The following is a 10,380-nucleotide window of genomic DNA, read 5'->3' on the forward strand; positions in this document are numbered from 1 at the left end:
TACTGTTAGTCTACTATTGCTAAAATGAGTGAGATTAAATTTTTCACAACCATTTCGCACCCTTAAAAAATAACTATCAGTAGGGATGCATCAATCCGATACTCCGTATCGGTATCGACTCCGATACTGGCATTTTCTGCCGGATCGGGTATCGGTCAGACGAGACCGATCCAAATCCGATATTGTGCGTATACTATTCTGTGTTATTGTTAAGCCCACGAAAAGCACAAAAACATTATAAAACACCAAGTTTTCGTGCTCTATATTTTAAGTGTTCTGAAGCCATTCCATGGTTTAATGTGAAGTATAGATGAATATTTAAGTCAAGCTCACGTAAACTCTTCTCCCCGCTGCGTCTATCTGTCATCCTCCATTCCATAGATATGCATATACATATCTATGCTCCATTCAGCATTCAAACTGCGTGTCGCGTTCGGTTACTACAGTCAAAAAGATGAAACTCTCTTCAAGAGCGCACAATAACTGAGATTTAAAACGGTTAAAAGAAAAGGCTCAATAAAATAATTGCACAGATATAATACACTACGCATCAATATCTCTTCCCTTTTTTATGCGGAGCATGTTGCTTCAAGCGTCTCATTCTGCGCACGGGATGTGCATAAGCACTTTGTGCCGCTCTGTATTGGAGCCATACCCTTTCCTATTATACTTTTGCGCAATGAAAGATTATTAATAGCCTTTTTTGTTCTGTTCTTATTATCATATGTTGCTGCCTTCATTACTGTGCTAGGCATTTTTAAAAAAATATATACATATATATCTATTTTAATTTTATAGTATATATATACAGTGGTGTGAAAAAGTGTTGGCCCCCTTCCTGATTTCTAATTTTTTTGCATGTTTGTCATTTTAATGTTTCAGATCATCAAACAAATTTAAATATTAGTCAAAGATAATGCAAGTAAACACAACATGCAGTTTTTAAATGAATGTTTTTATTATTAAGGGAAAACAAAATCCAAAACTACATGGCCCTGTGTGAAGAAGTGTTTGCCCCCCTGTTAAAACTGTGGTTTATCACACCCGAGTTCAATTTCTCTAGCCACACCCAGGCCTGATTACTGCTAGTCAAAGTCCTGACCTGAATCCTATTGAGATGCTGTGGCATGACCTTAAAAAGGCGGTTCATGCTCGAAAACCCTCCAATGTGGCTGAATTACAACAATTCTGCATAGATGAGTGGACCAAAATTCGGCAGTTATCGCAAACGCTTGATTGCAGTTGTTGCTGCTAAGGGTTGCCCAACCAGTTATTAGGTTCAGGGGGCAAACACTTTTTCACACAGGGCCATGTAGTTTTGGATTTTGTTTTCCCTTAATAAAAACCTTCATTTAAAAACTGCATGTTGTGTTCACTTGTGTTATCTTTGACTAATATTTAAATTTGTTTGATGATCTGAAACATTAAAGTGTGACAAACATGCAAAAAAATAAGAAATCAGGAAGGGGGCCAACACTTTTTCACACCACTGTATATGTATGTGTGTGTGTGTATATATATATATAAATAACTTGTATTTGTTCCCAACTAAATAATGTTGTTTCACTAAATGTTTAGTTTAATGTTTTTATAAAATTATTTGTGCACCCATGATTTTTTTTTAGAATAACTTTTGCAGATGAATTATCCACTAACCTAGTTTATAATAGTATTTTTTGTCAGATTATGATATATTTTTTCATTTGTTATTTTTCATTACAATGAAGTTGTCTATATTTAGTAGATTGTGTTTAACACACAAAAGAGTGATGATCAGGTCAACACACAGAAGTATAGAAATTCTACATTGATTTTAAAAAGAAAAAAAATGCGCTGGTATTGGATAAGAATCAGAATTGTTGGTATCGGATCGGTTCTGAAAAAAATGGTATAGTTCCATCCCTAACTATCAGCACAGAGAGTTTTCTCCAAATCTGCTCACAAGCAGACCTGCAAATTTACTGTCAGTTAAAAAAATAAATAGTTCTTAACGTCTAAAAGAATCTTTGTCATTGTAAGAAAATCATAAAAAAAAAAAATTCCACACTGAAATGCAAATCACAATCATTAAGATCAGACTGAAAAGATCAGGAACGGTGTTAAAAATAAACTGCTGCTACTCGTTTCTAAACCTGGGATTCTTCAGAAGGATGTGCAGCGGGCCAGGAGCGTCACAAGGCCAGAAACCCCTGAAGGTTGGGAAAAGTTTCCTCATTTTATATAGTTTGTTCTTCTGCACAAAAATCTATTGTTCTATATAAAATACAGTGGGAATGTCAGAATTACCTGGACTTTTAATAAAGACCAGAGTTAAAATAAATAAAGTAACCTCCCATACCATTTTTTCTACAGTATTAGTAGTTCAAGCTAAATTCATGAGTTTTGTCATCGGGGTCAAGCTAGTGTCCTATTACATGCATTATTCCCACTTTCAGACTGTATTTCTTTGTGTTGGCCAGCTAGCAGTGAAATCCAGACTATCAGCTGTAGACAAGCCATAATCATTTTCTGCCTTCACCACATGCTTTAGTCACAAATACGTAAACAATAGTTTAAGTGACAGTCACAATCAAATGAGATCTTTAGGCTTGATGTGATGACAACCAGTAATAATAATAATAATAATAACAAAAATACATTTAAGTAATTATTATTTCAATAAATAGTTTTATTTTTCATTATTGCTTGTGCATTTTTACATTACAGCAATGTTAATAAATTAATTAATAAAAAAGGAGCCTTCATTAGCATATTCGTTTTTCTTGTGGTAATGTGTGGTAACCCTGGAAAAAACACAATCAACACATTTTGAAGTACTGCCACTCAAAGTAAATATTGTTTGCTGTGAAACACTGTTCTGACTACAAGGAAGTGATCTGACAGACACAAACCACTCCGCCACTTTTCATAAAGCTGTTAGCCTATTTGGCAGCCATTATTTAGACATTACGCTTTTATTACCCCTCAGGAATTATGACAGGTCTGAATGGAAGGTGCTGTCAGGTTATTGACTCACATTTTTGTCTGTCGTGTGAAGAGTTTCTTATCTGAGCGCACACATCTTCTCCAAGAGCACTCAGCAGAAGAGCTGCTTTCACGCCGTCCAGAGAGAAGTCACCAGCTCAGCCACAGACTACACCGATCACGCTACTGGAGACGGACAGAGAGAGAGAGAGATGTGAGAGACTTGTTTGAAGCCTCCACTCATTTCAACAGCACACTCGCACAGTACTGATACATGATTTAACTGACAGTAGCTTGATGTTTTGATGATTTCAATTACTCACTAGCCACAGCAGTGCTGCAAGATTTTAGATTACAGAAGGCATCTTTTGCTCTGATAGTCTGAAGTCTTGCATTTATACTATGATGAATGTTGCTGTTAAACAGACCTACAATACCTGAAAAAATAGCAGCAGTTTTTTTTCATTCGTATCTTCCCTGTCCTTGTTTGTAATTTGCATTTTGTTATTTTTAATAGGGCTGCACGATATTGGAAAAAAACTCAAATTGTGATATTTTGTTTTTCTGCTATATATATTGCGATATGAAAAGAAAAAAAGAAACCCCCCCCCCCCAGATGACTTGAATAGCTCTATTTGGAAAAAGATTCATCAATGATTGGGGTGATTTTGTAGGCGAGTAAATCAGCATAGAAAAATAAACAAATTACAAGCATAGAAAAATATAACGGAACAAAGATACAAATGAAATAAACAGTGCTTTATATTTTTCAGGTAAGTCTAATAGTATTCAGGTACTGAAATTGAATAATCAAATGTAAAATAACACTACATAGTCTTCAATGTATACATTTTTCTCTGTGTTTTATTGTTTGATTAACATTCATGACACAGAAAGCCTCTGGAACATTAAACTGCTGTGAAATTAAATGTACTGTTACACATCCTCACTTGTTTACCTTCACCTAAACCATAAGCAACTGTGTTTACAAGGATACTTGCAGAGACATGCATTTTGACAATTGCGCACATATGTGCCATTAATAGACACGGAAGTGAACGGAATTCAGTGTTCACGTGCATCTGCGTGGCTCTTACCGTGTTAACCAGACGCGAGCTGTATAATAAATACTATAGAACCCATTATAGTCAGTGATGCTGTTTACACTAGATGCAGCATGGCACAACACGACAAATCCCAGACAGTAAACTGCTGCCGCGTTTTATGACGAACCGACACAAAGTTCAAATGATTTGCAACGGTCGCTTTTCACGTCCAGTGTAGACAGACTTTAGCTGTTGCGGCGCAGGGCGTTTCTTGTGTAAACGCGGTGTCTGTGTGTTCAAAGAAAACAATCAGTATAAATATAACGATCAGTGCACTAAACATCACACAACTTGTCCGAGCCCAGAACAGCTTTACTCAGGAACCAAAGTTTCCAAAGTTTATTTTGCGACACTGTTACTGCACAGCGCTGCAAGATCCAGGGAGAAACGTTTGAATTCGCCACAGAATGAATGAAGACTGCTGCGAGATCTAGTGAGAAGTAGGGCTGAACGATTAATTGCATTTGCGATATCGCGATATGAAAATTTTCGATTTTTCAATCGCAGAGGCTGCGATTACACGGTCACGTGACACGTGAGAGTAAAGAGGTGTGTTCGACTTGAAGATCAGATCGGTGTATGACAAAGTACGCCGAGAGAAAGCATAAGGAGACGTCCGCAGTACTTTGATGACACACCCATCGGTCTGAGCAGCGCTGCTTCAAGTCGAGTGCGGGCCATCAGCAGAAAAAGAAAAGAAATAAGTAAACAGCCAAAGGACGTAACTTAGAATGGGAGATGGATCGGTTTGTGAAAGCGAAGAGAAAAGCCATAGATGAAGTCGCACAGACCCAGGCAGCTGCTGGTCATTCAAAAGCTAAATGCAGAAAATATGACGAGGCATATCTTGCTCTCGGCTTCACTCACCGTGTCTATACCGGATGCTACAGTTGTGCGTCGTGCTGCAACAGCTCTACACTGGACGCGTTAAAGCAACCGTTGCAAATCATTTGAACTTTGTGTCAGTACGTCATAAATAGAACAAGGCATCAGTTTAATGTCGGGTTTTGTCGCGCCGCGCTGCATCCAGTGTACACAGCGTCACTGATTATAACGGTTCTACTGTATTTTGCCGCTCGCGTCCGGTGTAGACACGGTGCGTTGGTGAGGAGGAAAGCCTGTGTGTGTCCCATGCCTTAGCAGACAGCAAGAAACCCACAAAAAATACATAACAGAGAGATAATAATAATAATAATAATAATAATAAGTTATTCTCTCTATGCTATTTTTCAATGTTTCAAGTGATGCAGGTGTTTTTTTTCCCTTTAAATTAAAAACACAAATTTTTCATAATGTTTAGTGAAATAATTTGGTAGTCTGAGGGGGGCGCAACCAAAAAGGTTTGAGAAGCACTGGTCTAAAGTTAACACAGTGTTTGGTGCAGTGCACATGTTTACATATGTTTATTACAGTGACTGTGAATTACCTAAAGTAGTGTGGTAACGCAACAGATTTGTTTTTATATTTCTGCAATCTACTTTAGTTTGTATGATTTGTTACTGACTTTCATATTAATGTTTACACCAGGCTATTTAAACAATTATTACATGCTTACAAGGCTGGAAGTTCAACAAATCAGTCAACAAAAAAGAACATTTATGTTTAATCTATCTAATAGTGTGTTGGTCATATTATACAATGATTTAAAGCTTGTCTTTGTTGAATAATACAATTTTTTTTTTTAAATCGCAATTACAGCCCTAGTGAGAAGCATTGAAATTCTGCACAGAAATCTGTTTAACAGATCAAATGGCACTGACATAGAAAACCAGAAGCAATACGCTAACTATAACCATGGTGTTGTAGCAGAAATAGTCAAATATTATTACATTATTCATCTCAGGGTTTGTACAACCTTTTTGAGAGAGAAATTCAAGCAATTTTCAATGACTTTCAAGCATTTCACACAACTGTTTCCAGCACTTTAAAGCTCCAAAATGATTAAGGTAAGCCTTTTTCTGCAAGCGTCTGAGAAAACGAGCGCGTCAGATTTCGCTGCCCTAGTGACGTTGCAAAGGGATCTCATTATAATATTACCGCCCCTTAATCTGCAAGTTTCCACCCACGCGCCATGATTTTGATTTCACAAGCGACAACGGTAGGGATGTAACGATTCACTCAACTCACGATTCGATTCAATTCACGGTTATTATAATTGTATTTAACAAAATTAGATTTAAGACAAATTATAAATTAAATGTGTCCTTTTATTATTGCTTGGACAAAATGCTGCACATTTCTTTGTGAAATTGAAATATAATACTATACTAATATAGCACTTGCATATTACTGCTCTTTTGTTGGTTTTGATTGCTTCTATTGTCCTCATTTGTAAATCACTTTGGATAAAAGCGTCTGCTAAATTACAAAATTTAAATATAATGTAAATGTAAATAAAAAAAACTAAATTGAAATTTTAAAACCCCAAATCAAATAAATAAGTAACAAATAAAATAAATCTCTTCATATAAACAAAATAAGGCTTTGCCTGTGCTCTTTCCATTTAAAATGAGAGCCCAGCAAACGGGGGTCGTCCCCCGGACGTTTCATACGTCCGTTTAGGGCCGCAGTACGTCCGCTTTGTAACGTTCGGGGGCTGTGTAACGCTTGCTGGCGGACGTTTTGAGGACGTCCACTTACGTCCGGTTTTGGTCCGCTTTGTAACGTTTGCTGGCGGACGTTCGGAGGACATTCGTCGGAGCCAGTTCGCGAACGTCCCCGTTTTGTCCCTCATCTGCCATTTCCATTACAACACTTGAAAAATCCAGTCGCCCATGCGTGGGCTTTTATCATCAGACCTGACCAGTGTTGGGGAGTAACTAGTTACATGTAACTACATTACGTAATTTAATTACAAAATAAATGTAACTGTAATCTGTTAGTTACTGAGAATTTTTTTTTTTTAATTAGTTACTTATGAAAATGTTAATGATTACAAAGGGAGTTACATCTGAATATTTTCACACATATACATATTTAAAATATGAGACACCAATGTTTCAGGAGTTGAGGACACAGAATAGGACACATGCTTATTCGATAACGGTTTTATTTCCTATTTTGGTTTATGCATACGAAAAATTATTTTTTTTTAAGATTAACTTTTTCCCCCCCAAGGCATGTTAGATGCCAGTGTTTCCTCTCATAGCTATGCAAAGAATTTATTTCAAAAACAGTATCATAGGGCTGGACAATAATTCAATATCAATATGTATCTCGATATAATTTTTCTCAATAACGGTGATATGATTTTTAAACATTTCCGATATTTCGATATACATTCCCAGTGTTTCCCATACATTGATTTATTTGTGGCGTTTGACTTTGTTGAATAAACATGAGCACTGCACGTTTCAAAATCAAAACGCGTCGCGGGTGTTTTATATGAATGTATCTCTGAAGGGAACCGACTCTCTTCAGAATAGTTTAGATGGCATTTTTATCTGACAAAGTAGCGTTCATGAGCGGAGCTGCTTTGTTTACAGCCATCACTGGAGAAACCGTTAGTTCTGCTGCTCTCACAGCGCCTCCTGCTGGCAGACAAGCAGTTTGCATTTTCAATAATAAACCCATTTCCAGCAACATGCTTTTGTTGTTGCTCTATTTTTTTGTTTTCTGAAGCAACTCGGAGCATGTTTCATACTCGTTATCCTGGTTAATGCACGTTTCAATCTATAAGAATAATCAGCCTACACTACCAGTCAAAGGTTTTTGAACTGCAAGATTTTTAATGTTTCTTAAAGAATTATCTTCTGCTCACCAAGCCTGCATTTATTTGATCCAAAATGCACCAAAAGCAGTAACATTTTGAAATATTTTTACCATTTAAAATAACTGCTTTCTATTTGAATATGTATTAAAATGTAATTTATTCCTGTGATCAAAGCTGAATTTTCAGCATCATTAGGCCTACTCCAGTCTTCAGTGTCACATGATCCTTCAGCAATCATTTTAATATGCTGATTTGCTGATTATCAATATTTAAAACAGTTGAGTACATTTTTTCAGGATTCTTTGATGAATAGAAAGATCCAAAGATCAGCATTTATCTGAAATAAAAAGCTTTTGTAACATTATACACTATACCATTCAAAAGCTCTTTTTAAAATTGATATTATAGAAATTATTACTTTCATTTAGCAAGGATGTTTTAAATTGATCAAAAGTGATGATAAAGACATTTATAATGTTACAAAAGATTTCTATTTCAGATAAATGCTGTTCTTCTGAACTTTCTATTCATCAAAAGAAACCTGAAAAAAACTACTCCGCTGTTTTCAACATCATAATAATAAATGTTTTTTGAGCAGTAAATCAGAATATTAGAATGATTTCTGAAGGATCATGTGACTGGAGTAATGATGCTAAAGCTCTGCTTTGAAATCACAGGAATAAATTACATTTTCAAATAGAAAACAGTTATTTTAAATAGTAAAAATATTTCAAAATGTTACTGTTTTTGCTGTATTTTGGATCAAATAAATGCAGGCTTGGTCAGCAGAAGAGAATTCTTTAAAAAACATTAAAAATCTTACTGTTCAAAAACTTTTGACTGGTTTGTTAGTCTATAGTTTGACGTAAAAAATATTAATATTAATAAGGAGAGTCTGATATTTATTTGACAGTGATTTCACATTTCTTGTTTGTATGAAGGCTAAATACCAATAAAAGGTGAACATATTTACTTCCTAAAATATTATATAGTTTTATAGGAGTAGGTTTGGCAAATTAATTTTTCATAAGTTTGTAGGTACAGACATCTGTTGTGGCCGTTCTTGGCCGTTTTTATGAGGCTTTTTTAATAGTGTTCATATCGATATCGGAATTTTATCGTATCGACCGAAATTAAGAAATATATATCGTGATATAAATTTTGGCCATATCGTCCAGCCCTAATCATAGCTATTAAACTATATCTTATGATTTTAAATCTGTATTTAACCTCAAAAAGATCTCAAAGTAAAAAGAGCTGCTAAAGTCCGATTTTGAGGTGGTTGTGCCTTAATTAAATTATTATAGGCCTAATCTTAATTCAAGTGAAGGATTCTGAAAGTCTGACAGTAATCAGTGTTGAGTACCACTGTAACGTTAACCCTGCCTGCTTTAAATGTTTCAAAATACAAAATTGAAAACAATAGAAATTTAGAAAAGTAATCAAAAAGTAATCAAGTGAAATCAGTTACATTACTTTAATAAAGTAACTGAAACAGTTACATTACATATTACATTTTAAATAGGATAACTTGTAATCTGTAACCTATTACAACAAGTAACCTTCCCAACACTGGACCTGACACCTTACAACTCCGACAAAGAGAGTTGACAATTAAAGTAAAATATAAACCCATATTGGATTTTAAACATTCCTTTAAAACAAAATCCCTTTTTTAACTCTGACAATAGAATGCAAAATGCAAAAGAATGCAAAATGTTTTGCATATTGATATTTTATTTTATTTTTACTGTAGTATAATATATTTGAATACATTGTAAAATGAAGTTAGTTAAATTATTAATTTTTATTTCTGGGAAAAAAAAATAGGAGTAACTTCTGTAATTAAAAATTTCATCAAATCAGGAGTCTGTTTTCAGCATTTAAACATCAAAATCATGATATCCTTCAATAATATAATTGAACATATAGGCTACAATTAGGTTTATGCACTCCCCATGCATGAAGAAAATAAGGTTGCATCCCAGGAGCTCTACAAGAATGTTCTAGAGTGATTAATGCAGCCAAGGAAAACACGAAGACAAGAAAGTGGAAAATAACACAGGTAAGACAAATAAATTAATTCTTTCCATTTACATATTAAACTGTTGGTAAGCCGACAAGAAAAGTTATTTAGGAAAATTATTATTTTAGTTATTGCATTTAAGACTGCTATACCATGTGCAGCTCTGCATTTAAAACCCCTATCCCATGGGCAGCCAAAAAAAAAAAAAAAAAAAAAAGTAGCCTATGTCCCATTGTGGCTACAAGCAAGCATCGATCAAATGAGCACATGATTGAATGACATCACTTCAGGGCACGCAGCATGCATCCATGGCAACGCTCAGCTGCGTAGTGACCGTTAATGGTCCTCTCTGTTCCTCAGACACGGCCTTGAGTTTTCGCTTTCGTTGGTCGAAAAGGTATTTATACTTTTATATTTGTAGACATATAGCTAACGTAACCACTGTGCATCTCGTAATGCTTACATTTTATGAAAAGTTTACCTTTTTAAACGTTTGCTGAAGTTGTCCCGTACGGCTGCTGACGTTAGCCTATGTGAACACTTTCGAAGCTAACGTTAGCATGTAAAGCTGA

General features: G+C 35.3%; 1 protein-coding gene across 2 annotated transcripts in view; it reads right to left on the minus strand.

Annotated features, from left to right (window-relative positions):
- Window positions 1-10,380, minus strand: part of brd4 (bromodomain containing 4) — a 93,189-nt gene that overhangs the window by 62,252 nt on the left and 20,557 nt on the right. Inside the window, exon 2 of one of the 2 annotated variants that reach the window (XM_016275924.1) lies at window positions 3,017-3,147. The gene's annotated coding sequence lies outside the window, so the exon portion shown is untranslated. Of the gene's footprint in view, window positions 1-3,016; window positions 3,151-10,380 lie in introns of both variants that reach the window. The other variant, XM_016275923.1, reaches the window with a different exon arrangement.

Source organism: Sinocyclocheilus grahami, unplaced genomic scaffold, assembly GCF_001515645.1.
Source record: "Sinocyclocheilus grahami isolate Dianchi unplaced genomic scaffold, SAMN03320097.WGS_v1.1 scaffold97.1, whole genome shotgun sequence".
NCBI classification, from domain to species: domain Eukaryota; kingdom Metazoa; phylum Chordata; class Actinopteri; order Cypriniformes; family Cyprinidae; genus Sinocyclocheilus; species Sinocyclocheilus grahami.